The sequence below is a fragment of the Pinus tabuliformis genome, chromosome 4_2, assembly GCF_031772625.1.
Source record: "Pinus tabuliformis cultivar Carrire ecotype Pingquan chromosome 4_2, CPIR1, whole genome shotgun sequence".
Lineage (NCBI taxonomy): Eukaryota > Viridiplantae > Streptophyta > Pinopsida > Pinales > Pinaceae > Pinus > Pinus tabuliformis.
The window spans coordinates 848,660,737-848,678,996 of NC_142304.1; the positions used below are offsets into that span (position 1 = coordinate 848,660,737).

The 18,260-nt window shown below is 41.8% G+C and overlaps 1 protein-coding gene across 2 annotated transcripts in view; it reads left to right on the top strand.

The window, feature by feature from the left end:
- LOC149172334 (uncharacterized) overlaps positions 1-18,260 on the top strand; it is a 337,018-nt gene that overhangs the window by 134,064 nt on the left and 184,694 nt on the right. The gene's annotated exons all lie outside the window — the stretch shown is intronic.

Genomic DNA, 18,260 nt, shown 5'->3' on the forward strand with positions numbered 1-18,260 from the left:
AGACATGGTATGGCTAACTCTGTACTCTTTATTTTCATTTCCATCTTTATTCAAGATGTTTTGTATCTGTTGTTGTCAAGACAATGGTTTATCATCCCTTTGTAAGATTCATCACAAGTTCTATTGCATTTACTGCCTTAGTGTTGAGAAATGGCATGACTAATCCAGCATGAAGAAAGATAGATGCCATATCTGTTATATAGCTTTTTACTGTTACAATGGGACAAATATTGTCTATGTAATTTGTATTTAAGGAAAATTGGAACATCAATAATCGAAATGTTTAACTTTATATCTTGATCAATTATAAATTTTCCAATAGAAAATATCTGGGAGAGCTGAACATCAATATTTGGTCGACAATCCTACAAGTCAGAGTGATTCATGTCAAGCAGATAGATTGTATGGGGGGCACCCGTTCCTTACACTGCACTCAAGAAGAAGAATTTGCTAGAAAATATGTTATTATATGTTATTGGCATTCTTTGTTCCATTCAAATGGGAAGTGTTTCCGCAAAACCTAGTAGGCCTTGGACAGGGGTACCCTACAAGGAAAGACACTACACTAAGTGACAACAATGGGGTGATGGCCCACTGTCACCACAGCCAAAACCCCCTGCTCTTTATGGATTTTCACCAATGGGAGAAGTCATGGTATATGTATAATTCACCTAATATATTTTCTAGGGTTTGAGGTATAAGGTGACACCAAGGCTTTCTAAGAGAAAGACAATTTAGGCACAAGGCTTCAAGGGGAGGCAATTTGCTGTTTGGAAAGACCTTGGATGAACAACACAAGGTAAGGCTTGTTTAATAGGTTGATAGTTGGGGTAGCTGAAGGTCAACTTGTAGAGAAAGGGTTCCCACAATGTATTCTAACAAGTTCAAGGCACATGAAACCCTCAAGAAGCCCCTAAGTTAAAGCTAAAACCAAACTAGGGTTTTCACCCTAGGGTAAACAACTAGGTCGAGAAATTATGGGCAAAATTGGAGTGAGCCCACCAAAAGGAGTGCTTTTGTGGCAACCTCTATCCTCTTGATGTTTACACTCTCCAACACTGAAAATCTCAGCTCCTTAGGAATTTGCACAAAGCCCTAGCTTGGTCGCTTGGCTTTAAAGGGGCCGAATTAAGGCAAGAGAAAGAAAGATGGATAAAAGGTTGATTTGATCATCAACAAGGAAGGTCAGTGCCTAGTCCTAGGGTCAATGGAGTCTATTGGCTCTTAAAATTGATTTGATTTTGCAAGGGAGGAAGGATCTTTTGATGCCCTTGCATCAAAACCCTAACTATCACGTTTGTGATGAATCAAAAATTTACTTGGGGGAGCTGACATGAGATCACCAAGGGGATTGCCATTCACATATCCTAATATGAGTAATGCATGTAATAATATGACCTAGCTTCCATTCAAATGATATTCAACAAAACAAGGGCACAAAATTTAGCCTAGATCATCAATTCATTCCATACATTAGACATGAAATCAGAAATTTGCAATAAACATGGTACTCACAAGATAATATTCATGAAATGGTCCAATTATTGATCCGAAGTGACTTCTCCAAAGAGAATAACAAATGCTCAAGACAAATTTTGCTCCATAGATCACATCTTTCCCATTAGAACAAGAGGCCGAAATATCCAAAGGAGGCTGAGTTCGCCAAGTGATGATGCTAAACAAAATGATCCTTTCCTTCATTTATATGAGGAGGAACAATGTCTAATTAGCCTAAAATCCCCTAAATTTCACGTAAAATTACAATGATGAATCGAGTTACAAGCCCACCCCCTAGCCAAAGCATAAAACCAAGTGAAATGCCCACACATGTAAGTTGAAATGCTAACATCATCCATGCATTGAGCTTTATGTGGCACACATTGGGGCTGAAGGGTGCCATGAAAGTTGTAGAAAACTCTAAAAATCATGATGAGAGGGTTGGCCCTCTAATCTTTATCAAAACCCCTCTGTGGTCAACAAAATTCATCTTGGGGCACAAAAGGTTGGGTCTCCAATAGGTCTAAGCGCCCATCTCTCCTCCAACATTGAGGGCTTTCCAAGTGCTACTAGCCCTCCCATGTCTTAGAAGGTGAGACTGTCCTCATCTAAGCTCTGGATCAGGTGCCATATCTCTAAGAGTGCTAAGGTTGACCATGGGCATGCTGGTCCAAGTGTATCATCTTGAAGAATCATCAGATAATGTGCAAAGCGGCAGAACATCTTGGGTGGAGGAGGTGTACAGGGTGCAAATAATGTGTTGCTACTACTCAGGGACCCAAGGCTCTCAACGCTTCCCCTGTGGGTGCCAATCTGCTCCTTAAATGCCTCAGGTACATGTGGGTAAGGTGCCCAAGACTTGGGTTACTGAACCACCTAACAATCACAACATAAAGTCTAGTGCAAGCAACCAATCATCAGGTATGATAATCATTCTTGCATCTAAGTGAACTAAGCTTGAAAGAAAAGGGTTATTTAACAATTCAAATAAGGATTCCCTTCCAAAATTGAAGCCTTGAACTCGCAATGGTGTTTCGTCCCTAGGCAGTAGTGGCTAATGGACAACACTATTAGGTGCTTCTAGCCCGTAAGGGGCAGTAAAATTTCCTTGGTCCACCCTTCAATTGATAGGTGTTAGTGAATAGCAATGATGGAATGGAGGGGAGAAAACTTCATGGCCAAGTGCCATGTTCAAAGGAGGATATTGATCTTGTGTTTAGATGCGAGGAGGGAGAAATCGTGGATGCATGAGTTACCAACTCGGCCTTTGATTTTCCACCCCTCTTGTTGGCCTTTTACTTTTTCTTGATTTCTCTTTGTATTTGTTAACTATTGGTTAACATGTTCATTGCTTAGGACAGTTACTTTAATATTCCATATTAGCCCATTTATCAATCCATTAGCAATCACATGAATCATAAAGTAACTAAAGAAAGAACATCAACAATAAATATAGAAGACAAGCCAAGACAAGATGACACACGAATATGGCTCAAGCTAGGGAAAAAACCCTAGATGGGGAAAACCCTTGATCAATTCTTCTTATTATAATATCAAATGTTTAGAGAGAGAGAGCAAGTACAATAATATAAGTCAAGATTGAATTGATGAATCACTGTCCAAAACTACCTTGTAAAGTCTACAACTTCAACTGATGTAGCTTATTTCCTAGTAAGGGCTCCTAATAGCCACTGTCAAATTCTTCCAAACAACTCTCGTGGTCTCCCAACAATTGCAACTCTCCTTCCTCGACAGTTTCCTTAGATCTGGGTTTGCTTCTTGGTTGTAGGGTTAGGTGACCTAGTTAGGGTAAAGCACCAAAACTCTAGCTCTCTTCCACTTGATCAAAACACCTTTATTAGCTGCGGTCAGTCTTCAAACAAGGTTTGCAATATAATACTGTTAGTATGAGCTAATAGCAAACCTAAAGTAGACCTGCGACCCTCCTTCTACTAGGGTATGAAGCCCGACCTTCATATAACACTAGATATAGGCCTGCGGCAGCCCTAAATCATCGTAGCTGCCTTCAGCTCCTACTCGACCTCCTGAACGAGACAAAACAAACTTCAACAATGCTCATAATTACCCTTTAAGTCTTACAGATGTCTCTAATAAGACTCTTGGCCTCATGACAAAAGAGAAAACCCAAAATAAAACACTCCTCTGTCCTCCATCTGAATTCGGCTACCTCAGACATACCTTTTGAGCCATTTTTTGATGTGTGTAATGAGGTTGTAGGCACCTCTATATATACATATTGTGTTTATTTTGGTAGCATCGGATGTGCTCTGGCTCCGAAATTTTGTGGAGGGGCTAGAATACATGAGATCTCCAAGACCCAGAAATCTTTTGGAGAAATTCCACTCAGATTGTGAGTTATTAAAATAATTAATATTTTTAATGGAGTTCCTAAGTCTAAACTTAGGAAAATAAAAATATTAATGGGTATTAATAAAAATATGGGTGAGAAGCTTCTAAGAGACGAGGATCAAGTCTGTTTTAATCTTAGCCGTTGATTAGGGACTTAATCTCGGTCGTTGATTCATCAACAGGAAAAGTATAAGAGGAGGCTTGAGGGTCAATTGGAGACACACCAAGTTGATCAAATCAGTTCGATTTTTTTGGGGCGTGGTTTGTTAAGAAAATCGAACTAGTTATCTGAGCTGGAGTGAGAGGGGCAAAAGTAGAGATTTGGATTGGAAAGGAGTTCCGAGCCAAAGAGTACCAGGTAGAGAGGCAGCAGTAGCAACAGAGAGGCAGTGCAGAGGCCTATGCAGCCCAGGAAGGGGCTCATGTAGGCCAAGAGGTTCTCTTGTAGTGGCAGTGCATGATATTCATCAGAAGTTTGAGATTCTGCTGGAGAAGCGAGGTTCTGAGCTTGGAGGGTTGAGCAACAATCTTCCACCAGCAAATCGATCTAGCAGAAGGGGTGACATAGTCTCCTAGAGGCAAGATGCTGACCCAAGCAGGGACCGCGTTGGGATTTCGTAGTGTTTTCCGGAGTTAGGCCACTCAGTGGATCAATTGTGACTTGGAGAATGAGGTAAACCCTTGTATGTATTTCTTGCTGCCGAGATTTCTTTGAAAGGTTAGCCGGTGTGAGAGGCAACTTCTTGTACTCAGGTTCTGCTTGCTTAATAATAAAAACCCTCTATCTGCTGCACCTATTTTCCCGGATTGGGTTTTTTCGGGGACGTGTTGTCCAAAAATAACGGTGTCCCTTGTGTGTTTGTCTCATATTTGTTTTATTTTATGATTTGTATGTCAGTGTAGTCTGCAGTAGTGTTTTTCGTCACTGTTTATAAATTAAATAACTAGTTGAATGTAATAACAAGTAGGAGATGATAAACCAGTGATTGTAGTAGGATTTCTGATGTGTAGATTTAGAAATTTTCACAGATTGATGGGGGTCAAGTGTCACGACCATTGGGCTTTATGATGATGTGGCCGACCTTGACAATTTGCACATGTGAGGACAAAAATTCAAAAACACACTTCTGCTTGTCCAAATTTGATGATCTTTAGGTCGATTTTGGTCCTCTCGGAAAGAGGAATTTAATGAAATTATCATCTCCAACAAATGAGTTAACCAATAGTGGAATTTGGCCCTAGTTTCCAATTTTAAGAGTATTACTGCTTGTAGCTCAAAGGGTTAGAGCTTGCTTTGTATGATGTATAGCAATTGTATTACCCCTTACTGATGAGGAAGCTCATTGCCCATCGGGGTTGGGACATGCAAAGGTTCCTTTATGATGTGAAAGAGAAACATGTGCTCAGGAATCGAGTGATGGCCATAAGGAGCGAGGTAGAGCTCATGCTAAGCTTTTTACATGTGTTAATGTGTATCTCCTGACCATATTTTGCATTTTGATATTCTTTCTTTTGTTTTTCTTGTGGCCATTATATGCTCTTTCTTTTTCTTTTAGCTGCATCAACCTCCCATGTCTAAGTTCCAGGCCCTACCCAGGAATGAGGATGTATGGGTGCCAAATCGCAGAGAACCAATGGTCAGTTGAACCTGAAGAATGGATGTGAGATAAGGGCTTGTAATGGAAAGTGGTAAGTATGGAATAGGGATAGATAAGACTACGCTATCTCAATTAGGGCTTCTGAAGCATTGCCCCTCCTATACCCATTGGGCCATTAGGGGAGGTCCCACTAGATTAGGATTGAAGATTAGCCCCCATTTAAGGTGAGGGAACAAGATCACAACCAAAACCCTCCATTTTTCCAGGTTACCCTAGAATCCATGTCAAATGCCCGAATACAAACAAGCATAAGCACCTAATTGAAAAATGAATTAGATACCTTTTGATTAGAAGCCCACCTTCATTCATATGCAGGTGGCATAGATATAATGGCATGCCATCATCAACTAGTGGTGGTTGTCAAGGGTTGCTAGCTAGCTTGCTAGATGAGAAGGGTGGGAGAAAATTTCTCCTATGGGGTTACGCATTTTGGTGGGTAACATCTGACTCCAACTGGGACATGAGCTCATTGTAGAGCACATGATCCTTGTACTCGAACAGGGAGTTCATGAGAACTCCAACAATCCTTGGGCTCGCAGACCTGTAACTTACACATTGCAATCAACTTGTTTGGGAGCATGTGCACTGGGCATAGGTTATTTTCCCATGGTTTATATAGAAGTATAAATCCATACAGAAAATAAAACCTATTCTAAATGCACCTACTCTAGCATGAAACATGATATGAATGATATTAGAATGCTCACACAATATGCAATGCACCTACATTACTATGCAATGCTAGCATACAATATAATGACCTAAGTATAGTCATATAATAAACGTAACCAACATATCATTAGATCAATATAACATCTCTTTCCCTTATGAGTCACAAGAAAACATCACAATCACTTTGCAAGAATGGCATATTGAATCACAAGGGCGGGAGGTGGGAAAATAAGATAACCATGCATCTTGAAAAAGAGTCAACGATGAGGAGGGAGAAGAGGTATCCAATATGCGCCATTGGATCCTTTCTTGCAGCCTAAATATGGAGTAATCTACAATCAAGCTTAGGAGCTTTTGCTGAAGAGAAACTTAAGGCATACAATCCTTCAAGCCATCTTTAAGACCACTTTTAATGTGCTCTTCTAGATGATCAAGGGAGGACTCTTTCTCAGGGTAATCTCCCTCATCACTACCTTGATTTCCTACATCAAGAGGATGATCAAGATGATCAAGGGTGATGCTTTCCTTTGGATGGAAATGGTATTCTTCAACTTCTCCACCATGGCTAAGGAGGCCGCCTTCTTGGATAGCAACAATCAAGTCCTGGATGACATCTTGAATATGACACATTGGTCCCCAATACTTAAGAAATTATTCAATGAATACCCCAATGGAAGGGATTCTCTTTGGTCTATATTGTTTATGCCAATCTCTTTGATTATCCCCAAAGTAATTGATGAAGAATATCATGAGCGCCTGTATGAACCATGTTGATCTTTGAGGTATACTTGAAAAAAATGGAAACATGATTCACAACTAAGGAAGGATCACCACCAAATTTTGGGACATTCATCATAGAATTTATATCCCATTGATTTGGATATTTAGGAATATCCTTGAAATCCAAAGCAGGTTACATCTCATGCAAATCCCAAGGAGCCATTGCCTCGAGTCTTTCATACCAAACAAATGAGGAGTCACCAGGGTGAATTCAAAATGCCTTGAGAGATGCTTGCTCCACACTACAACATCAAATTTTGTAGTTCAATGAAGAACAAGGGCTTCCTTCTTCCAATGGAGTCGCTAGAAAAGGATTTGTTAGACATAAGTTGTCATTGATGGCAAAGGTAAAGATGGATGCCAACAGCTTGATCAAAGAGTAGAGACTTTGGAGCCATTTTCATTTTAGAAGATCATCTCAATAGCTATTGGAAATTGCTCAATTGGATAGTGCTTGAAAAGAGCTTTCCAACAGTATATTGAAGTTTGCAAAAGGCCTCTTGGATTGAAAGATTTGGTCAGTCAAAGGTAGCTGACTGAAAGCCAAAGTTGTAGAGCTAAATTGGTGGTAAGGGGTTAGTTGGCACTAAGTTTGGCAAGGTTATCCAAAGTTGGTGGAGTTGGCGGAGTGGCAGTTAAACTATGGGCAAGTTTGTGGGTGGATCGTGTGCCACACGTCATCTCTAACTCATCGAAGAAAGAGCGGGGCCCATGCCCGCCCAAGGGTTAAACAACATGGGGGGTCCGCAATGGGATGGATTGCCCAAACCGTCAGTTGTGTGATTGATGATCCTTGTTAAAAGTGGACACCCTCTCCCCTTTACCACGAAACCACAAAAGGAGGATCCTCGAAAACCATCAATGATCTTACCATGGAAATTTTCATAGGAGCGCAAGGCTAAACGCCTGGGAAAATGGTTCCAAGTTGAGCTAGCGAATAAAGGTGGCAAGGCGGGCCCATGTTAGACATGTCACTCCGGAAGTCTTTCCCCAAGAATTCTCCAAGGTGCCTAGGTTAAAAATGTCGGCAAGACTGTCTTGACTCCCAAGGTGAGCTAGAGCAGTGATAAAGGACATGGCCGAACAACGTGGTAGGTAAAGCAAAGTTGATTTGTGGAGTTTCAGAGCTAGGAGAACCCTACAATCACATCACCTCGGAGGTTTGTCTCGAGAAGATTCAAAGGGAGCCTCATAAGAAATCTCTAGGGAGATGGATCTAGGGAAACGACAACATCCCTGTTAGTTGCCACACAAATTCCCATCTCACCCCTTTAAGTTTTATAAATAACTTCGACAAAAATCACAGGCTCGCAACCCCTCTTCCTCCATACCCTTGACAACATGGACAAATTGGAGGATGGCACATGACGTGATTTTATTGGCTTATAGAGGTGACATGGAGCCATGATGGCATGATGACATCAGCATGATGTCAGTGGGACATGTGGCACCAATGAGGATGTGACACTTGTTAGCTAGTGACATGTGGCAAAGGAGTATAGGTGGAACTGTTGTGGCAGACTCATCATCCCGAAAGAAATGACCCCGGAAGTTTACGAGGGTGCTGTAGAAATTTTTCATTTCCCACCCCGGTTATCAGTTTCTCCTTATTTCTCCCATATAGTTAAATGCCCTTTCCCATAACCATACATTTAACAAGCTGGAAAGAATAAATTTGCTGAAAACACAAATTCTGGAAATTTTACAGAATGCTGGAAATTGCAGAAATAAAAATCAGCAGTAATAAACAGCCATTAAAACACATTTAAACACTGAGATTTTTGGTCAATGTGACCCTGGAAAAACCCCCTACAACTCTTGGGGAAAACTAGTTTGAGAGCTCTTCTTTATTTCTGGAAAATGCCTTTTTACAGTAAGAGAAATATTCAGCAAAAATCAACAAGCAAACTTTTACAACTTATCTCAGCCTTGCTGAAACTCAGCCTTGCTGAAACTCCGCCCTGCTGAAACTCCGCTGTACAGACTTGCTGAAACTCCGCTGCGCTGAAACTCCGCTCTGCTGAAACTCCGCTGCTGAAACTCCGCAGCTCACTGTCCAAAAATCTCCCTTGCTCTCTTGCTCTCCTTCTCTCAATTTGCTCATGAAAGAATGAATGACCTTTTCCTCTTCCTCTTTTAATCTAACCCCAAGTGACTTTTGGGTGATCCAAGTGACTTTTGGGTGATCCCTAAATCCAATGGCTGAAATAGATTGAGATCTAAGGCTGAGATTAAATGCTCATTTAAATCTCAGTTTTTATTTTTTTAATTCACTCCACTTTAATAAAGACCCACTTAGTCATTTATTTCCAAAGTCACTTTTCCTTTCTAATTTTTCATTGACTTTATAAAAGTCACTTTATAATTAGACTTAGTAACTTTATCACTTAAAGTCACTTTTAAATTAGATTTAACTTTATAAAATTATAAAGTCACTTTAGGAGAAAAATTAAATTCTTTTGGACACTTTTCCCTAGACCAAAGATCAAAGCCTAAGGGAACCACTTGTCCTCCGGTACCAAATTTCAACACTCCCTCTTACCGAGGAAGGTGTTCCTCACCACACCCATCTTGTCTCTGAAGTAGACATGCTTTCCTCGTGGTAAGGCTTTGGTAAGAATATCTGCAACCTGCTCATTAGTGGAAATATACTCAAGCTTCACAACTCCCTTCTGAACATAGTCTCTGATGAAATGATATCTGATCCCGATATGCTTTGACCTGTCATGCAATACTGGATTCTCCGTGAGTTTAATGCAACTCTGATTATCACAATAAATCACTGAAGGTCTCAACGGCTGACCAAATAAGCCAAACAACATCTTACGAAGCCAGATAGCCTCACAACTAGCTAGACTCGCTGCCATATACTCTGCTTCTGCTGAACTCAGTGCTACTGACTGCTGCTTCCGGCTGAACCATGACACTACTGCTGAACCCAACCCAAAACAGCACCCTGAAGTGCTCTTCCTATCAGAAGCACAACCTGCCCAATCAGAATCAGTGTATCCTGCCAATCTCACTCCATCTACCTGCCTGTAGTCCAGACCATAATCCACTGTCCCTTGCAAGTACCGCAAAATGTGTTTTGCAGCCACCCAGTGAACCTTCCTAGGCTCACACATAAAATGAATCATCGTGTTGACTGCAAAACAGATATCTGGTCTAGTGTTGACCAAATACATCAAGGAACCAATCAACTGCCTGTACAATGTGGGATCCACCAACTTGGAATCCGAAGCATGAAGCTTCTTCCAGTTGGTGATCATCGGTGTCGACATGGGTCTACAATCCTCCATGTGGAATCTGCTAAGGATGTCCACAATATACTTCCCCTGCCCCAGGAAGAAATGCCCCTCCTCCTGCCACACCTCCAAGCCCAAAAAGTAATGCATCAAGCCAATGTCCTTGATCTCAAACTCCGTCGCAAGATCTCTCTTGCAGTGCTCTATGAGTCTCTCTGCACCTGTAATGACCAAGTCATCCACATACAGCACCAGAATGAGAGGCTCCTCACCAATCACAATAAAGTAAAGGTTCGGATCTGCCTCACTCTTTGTGAAACCCATCCCCTGCAAATATCTATCTATCCTGGAGTACCAAGCTCTGGGAGCTTGCTTCAGGCCATAAAGGGCCTTCTTCAGTCTGCACACATGGGACTCCTTCCCATGCACCTCAAAGCCCTGTGGCTGCTCAATGTACACCTCCTCTTGTATGAAGCCATTGAGAAATGCAGTCTTCACATCCATCTGGTGGATCTTCCAACCCATCTCTGTTGCTATTGATATAATGGAGTGGATCGAAGTATATCGAGCCACGGGAGCGAAGGTCTCCTCATAATCAACTCCCTCTACCTGGGAGAACCCTCTAGCCACAAACTTTGCTTTGAATTTCTCAATGCTGCCATCTGCAACATGCTTTACCTTGTAAAGCCATCTGGAAGTAACCACGGATTTGCCCTCAGGCCTCGGCACCACCTCCCAAACATCATTCTTCATGATAGAAGAATACTCCTCCTGCATGGCCTCTCTCCAGACCTGCTGGCTAGTTGCCTCCTCATAGCTAGAAGGCTTAGAGTCAAGGATGCTGGTAACCATCGCCATATAGCTACAAAACCTTTCAGGTGGTCTACTCTCTCTGACCGGCCTCTTCGGCTCAACAACAAATGAGGCATCTCTTAAGGTGTCCTGAAGCCACTTGGGCTTCCTCTTCCCGGAGCGCACTTCTCCCACCGGAGAATGAAACTCCTCCTCCTCATCATCATCAGGAGCCTGAATTCCTGACTGTCTGTCTGCTGTCCTCCTGCCTGCACCTGAACCTGTAGAAGCTGAGGTACCGTGTGAACTGTCCATCAGTGGACTCCCTAGTGAACTTCTCTGTGAACTGCTCTGCATGCTGCCCGGAGCACCACCCCTCTGGCTCGGTGAGCCATTGCTCACTGACGGACCTGACATCCTCATAGATGTACCTCCTGATCCTCCTGATCCCTGCCCACTGGATCCCTGCGACTGACTCAACTGCTGCTGAGGGTCTGGCTGATCCAGATACTCTAACTCCCGTGACCTCCTAAAGGCCCTGTCTTCCTCGAACTTCACATCCCGTCTGACAACAACTCTCCTCTGTGCAGGAATGTAAATCCGAAAGGCCTTTGAGGTCTCACTGTAGCCCACAAAGATACCCTTCTCTGCGGTGGGCTCTAGTTTGGTCCTCTTCTCCTTGGGTATATAGGAGTATGTAATGCATCCAAAGATATGAAGATGACCAATATCAGGCTTCTTCCCAGAGAAAGCCTCCTCCGGAGTCATGTGCCCCAAGGCACGATGCGGACTCCTGTTCTGCAAGTAAATAGCTGTGTTGCAGGCCTCTGCCCACAAGAACAATGGCAACCCCTGATCATGTAACATGGCTTTGGCAGCCCCTATGATGGATCTGTTCTTCCTCTCTGCAACCCTGTTATGAAACCAGCTCGATAAGATAGAAAAGATAGATCAACGCCTTAGAATTCAGCCTCTTCGAGGGGGCAACCTCCTTTACATTACATAAATGAACAATTATTTGATGATACAAATGAAAAGACCTCCTTTCTATATATAGGAGTCTAAGGGGTCATAACATAGTCAGAGCCGACATAACAATAATAATGTAAGGGCACAATAATAATAATAGTGGGATTCTATGGGGCACAATAGTAACAATATGGGCACTACATGGGTAGATCAATATAATAAGTGGGTTGTACTAATAAAAATAAGGGGTTACACTAGTAGTATAGGGGCCTAACATGCCCCTCTCCTTCAAAAAGTGTTGTCCTCAACGCTTGAGTAGTTCTTGATGCTTCTGTATAAAATTCTTGTCCTCCCATGTGGAATCTTCAGCAGGTAAGTTCTTCCACTTGATGAGATACTCTGAAATTGATCGATTCCGTAGCTGTCGGGTTCTTGTTTCTGTGACTACTCCAGGTTCCAAAATGATTTTTCCTTCCTCTTCAATTTCTGGTAATATTGATTGAATTGGGGTATTTTGCAACTTTTGAATAAGTGGCCATACTTCTTTGTCCTTCTTCCATTCATCCCTTGCTTCATTTATCCAATCTAGTTGGATAATAGAAATAGCACAAAACAATGCTTCCACATCCTCATCCTTGAAGAGTCTTCCCATTCGGTAAGGTCGCCATTTTTTAAGTGCATGTAGTATTGCCAACATTTCCTATTGTTTCATTTGATTTTGCACCGAAGTGGCGTTATCCTTTAAAAGTTGGAGAACTTGTTGTTGATGCTTGATGTGATCTTTCACTGCTTGAACCTTTTTCTTCTTGATATGTCCTTCTATCTTTAGAGTTTGAGGAGTGGTAATTTCTTCCAATCCTTTACAAGATATGGTCAGATTCATTTCTTGACGCTCGATGTGATCTTTCACCTCTTGAACATTTTTCTTCTTGATATGTCCTTCTATCTTGATAGTTTGAGGAGTGGTAATTCCAACCAATGAATTACAAGATATGGTTGGATTCATTTCTTCTTTCTTGATGTGATCTTTCACTTCTTGCACCTTTTTCTTCTTGATATGTCCTTCTATCTTGAGAGTTTGAGGAGTGGTCATTCTTGCCAATAGTTTACAAGATATGGTCTGATTCATTTCTTCTTTCTCTGGGGTTGGGTCCTGGCATATATCCTCTTCTTTTGATGTTTCTTGATCCTTTTCTTCCTCCTCTTCATACTCTATGTAAAATAATTTCTTCTCAGCACACTTATGACCTTTAGTGCATTTGCTATCACAATTGTAACAAAGCCCTTTTTCTCTTTTTTTTTTCCAATTGTTGTGGTGTAACCCTTGTAGGTTGTGGAAGGCTAGGAGAAACAACACTTCCATCTTTATAGTTGTGAGGGGTAGACTTCCTTGTTGTCATAATTTTACTTTCCAATATGTCACAAAGCCCTTTTACTCTTTCCAATTGTTGTGGTGTTGCTCTAAAGAAGGTGTTGCTCTTTGTATCCTCATAATGTGCTATCATTTCCTCCGTGAGAATTGACCACGTAACAAGTTGTTTACGAGAACAAAGCCCTTTATACCATAAAAATTGATCCGGTTCTAAATATGAAGATGCAATACATACCTTTTGTAACAGTGGTACACCTTGTAGATCAAAATATTGCTCCATCTGAAGTATCCAATTTACCGGATCCTTGCCATCAAACTTCCTCATCTTGCTTTTTCTTGATTTTAGGACCTCGATCTTGAAACGAATGTAACTCTGTACTTTCAGATATTTAAGTTTTGAAATTGCTGCCTATAGTAGCCCTCTGTGTCCTCTTTCCAATGCCACCAGTCTGATCCAAATTGGATTCTCCAAGAAAGAGTTATGCACAATCTCCCAAGATGACCTGATTATAGACCTTTCCAGAAGAGCGAAATTGTATGAAGTGCCACATGTCAATTTTTCGACCTTTGGCTCTGAAAAATATCTAAAAGAAACTACAGTCCATCCTCTTTCCGTACCTTCTTACAAAATTTCAATTCGATGCTCAGAGAGAAAGTTATGACGATTATCCCCAGGTCACCTGTTTGGAATGTAATTCAGGAGTCTACAAAAAGACCAACTTCCTCAGATCATATCTTTGTAAATATAGCACGAAAAGCTCTGAAATTCGGACCCAAGGTTTAGCGCGATTTCTTCTCAAATGGGTTTTTTTTTTGCAACTTCTGAAACGTCATTATAGCGAAAATTCTACGATGACCTGTTTGGAGCAGCGAAACCCTAGAATCCAAAGCTCTGATACCAAATGTTATGAAACCAGCTCAAGAAAAGATAGAAAAGATAGATCAACGCCTTAGAATTCAGCCTCTTCGAGGGGGCAACCTCCTTTACATTACATAAATGAACAATTCTTGGATGATACAAATGAAAAGACCTCCTTTCTATATATAGGAGTCTAAGGGGTCATAACATAATCAGAGCCGACATAACAATAATAATGTAAGGGAACAATAATAACAATAGTGGGCTTCTATGGGCACAATAGTAACAATATGGGCACTACATGGGTACATCAATATAATAAGTGGGTGTGCTATCATTTCCTCCGTGAAAATTGACCATGTAACAAGTTGTTTATGAGAACAAAGCCCTTCATACCATAAAAATTGATCCAGTTCTAAATATGAAGATGCAATACATACCTTTTGTAACAGTGGTACACCATGTAGATCAAAATATTGCTCCATCTGAAGTATCCAATTTACCGGATCCTTGCCATCAAACTTCCTCATCTTGCTTTTTCTTGATTTTAGGAGCTCGATCTTGAAACGACTGTAACTCTGTACTTTCAGATCTTTAAGTTCTGAAATTGCGACCTGTAGTAGCCCTCTATGTCCTCTTTCTAATGCCACTAGTCTGATCCAAATTGGATTCTCCAAGAAAGAGTTATGCACAATCTCCCAAGATGACCTGATTATAGACCTTTTCAGCAGAGCGAACTTGTATGAAGTGCCACGTGCCACTGTTTTGACCTTTGGATCTGAAAAATGCATACAAGAAACTGCAGTCCGTCCTCTTTTTGTACCTTCTTATGAAATTTCAATCCGATCCCTAGAGAGAGTTATGACGATTTTCCCCAGGTCACCTGTTTGGAATGTAATTCAGGAGTCTGCAAAAAGACCAACTTCCTCAGATCATATCTCCGCAAATATAGCGCAAAAAGCTCTGAAATTCAGACCCTAGGTTCAGAGTGATTTCTTCTCAAATGGATTTTTTTTGCAACTTCTGAAACGTCGCAGAAAAAAAGTTATATCGAAAATGCCACGGTGACCTGTTTGGAGCAGCGAAACCCAAGAATCCAAAGCTCTGATACCAAATGTTATGAAACCAGCTCGAGAAGATAGAAAAGATAGATCAACGCCTTAGAATTCAGCCTCTTCGAGGGGGCAACCTCCTTTACATTACATAAATGAACAATTCTTTGATGATACAAATGAAAAGACCTCCTTTCTATATATAGGAGTTTAAGGGGTCATGACATAATCAGAGCCGACATAACAATAATAATGTAAGGGCACAATAATAATAATAGTGGGCTTCTATGGGGCACAATAGTAACAATATGGGCACTACATGGGTACATCAATATAATAAGTGGGTTGTACTAATAAAAATAAGGGGTTACACTAGTAGTATAGGGGCCTAACAAACCCGTTCCGCTGGGGGTTGTAAGGAACAGTGAACTCCCTCCTAATGCTTGCCTCCGCACAATAGTCAACAAACTCTCCAAGGGTGTACTCTCCTCCATTGTCCGACCTCAGGGACTTGATCTTTCGACCTGTCTGTGTCTCCACAAGAGCTCTGAACTCCTGAAACCGCTTGAAGACCTTACTCTTGGTCTTCAAGAAATAAATTCAGGGCCTCCTGGAGTGATCATCAATGAATAAAACATAGTACTCATATCCACTCAAGGAAACATGAGACATCCGACCGCTCACATCGGAATGAATCAAATCAAGTATCCCAGTTGCTCTGCTGTCACTATTGGGAAAAGGGGATTTGGCAAACTTGCCCATCGCACAACCTCTGCAAGTATCAAAGTGATTAGTATTGAAATCTGGCACACCTGTAGTGATCTCCCGCAATGTCCTCAAGGCTCCATGATACATATGTCCCATCCTGCGGTGCCAAATCTCACACAGCTCAGAACTGCTAGCTCTGCTGTCGGTACTACTACTCATTGCCAAAAGGGGCTGAATGCAAACTTGTACACCTTTGCATGGAGTACACCTATCACTCTAGCTGAATCAGCTGGAGTGCCCCTGGGATACATCAACACCTGTCCTCCCCTGAACAGTACCTCATATCCTCTGTCCTCCAAAGTTGAGACGGATATGAGGTTCTTCCTCATCCCTGGCACATAAAGAACATTCGACACTTTCAAGGGAGGTTTGGACTCCCTCTCAAATGTCAGTGTCCCCACCTCGACTGCTCTAACAACTCTGTCATCACCGAGTACTACCTCTATATCAGTGCCACTCTCTGAAAGCTCTGAGAAGTACTCACGGACTCCGGTCATGTGACGTGAAGCCCCACTGTCCACATACCAGATACCTGAAGATGTTCCGCTAATCGAGGGAAAAGCATGCTCCCTCTGAACCTGTGTGGCAGGTGATCCTGCACTAGAGGACTCACACGTAGTGAACGCAAACTCCCGGTCAAAACGACCTGCAAAGTCCTCAATCTCTGCTGAAGCTGCCACGTCCTGGTTCTTCCCCTTCTTCTTCTTCTTCTCCGGACACACAACTGCATAGTGTCCCATCTTTTGACAATTCCAACACTTCACCTTGGAATGGTCCTTCTGTGTGTTCCCCTGTTTACCTTTACCTTTGCCTTTGCCCCCACCACTGCTTGTGGAAGCTTGCTTTTTCCCTTTGCCTTTCTTGCCTCCTGCCACCAGTGCTAATCATCCTGCTCAACTGGCTTGGCTGCCCCAAGCTGACCTTTCTTGATCTTTGTCTGAATGCAATCATCCCAAACTCTCCCATGTCGGAAGGGTCTCACGTGCACAAACCCCATTAGCAAAGTTCAACCATTAATGGGGGAGGCCATTCACTGCAATCCACACCAACTCAGTGGGTGGAATGGCCTCTCCAATCGCTGCCAACTCATCTCTCACATTAGTAATCTTTGTGAGATATCCAGTTGCATTATCATTACCCATCTTAATGTTCTCCAGCTTCTCCTTCAGGACCATCTTCCGGTTCTCATTGGTACTCTGGTAGAGATTGGACAATGCTGTTCACATCTCATGGGCATTGCTCTTTCCTCTCACATGAGGAATGCAATGGTCTTTGATTCTGTCTAGAATCAGCCTCTTACCCTTGTTGTTCTTTTTATTATAAGCTGTCAACTGAGTAGCATCAGTAGGCACAACAACAGGGTTCTGTGTGGTATGCACCATGATATCCCGACTTCTGCCTCCTCAAAGATACTCTGCATTCTCTCCTTCCAAACGCTGTAATTTGTATGCCCATCCAGCCTATCCTCCACCCTCAATCCCAATGACACCCTGCTGCCCTAAAACTGAAAAATAGCACTGCTGTAGTAAAGATAAAACTGTTGTTTATGAAAAAATCAGCTTGTTGAAATTTTCTGAGTGAAAAATCAGCAGCTGTAATTTTTCCTTTTGCTGTCCCAAACTGTCCTTCAGCACTCAACCTTTGATACCATGTAGAAATTTTTCATTTCAAACCCTGGTTTTCAGTTTCTCCTTATTTCTCCCATATAGTTAAATGCCTTTTCCCATAACCATACATTTAACAAGCTGGAAAAAATAAATTTGCTGGAAACACATATTATGGAAATTTTACAGAATGTTGGAAATTGCAGAAATAAAAATCAGCAGTAATAAACAGCGATTAAAACACATTTAAACACTGAGATTTTTGGTCAATGTGACCCTGGAAAAACCCCCTACAACTCTTGGGGAAAACCAGTTTGAGAGCTCTTCTTTATTTCTGGAAAATGCCATTTTACAGTAAGAGAAATATTCAGCAAAAATCAGCAAGCAAACTTTTACAACTTATCTCAGCATTGCTGAAACTCCGCCTTGTTGAAACTCCGCCCTGCTGAAACTCTGCTGTACATACTTGCGGAAACTTCGCCCTGCTGAAACTCCGCTACTGAAACTCCTCTGCTGAAACTCCACTGCTGAAACTCCGCTTTAATGAAACTCCGCTGCTGAAACTCCGCTCTGCTGAAACTCCGCTGCTGAAACTCCGCAGCTCACTATCCAGAAATCTCCC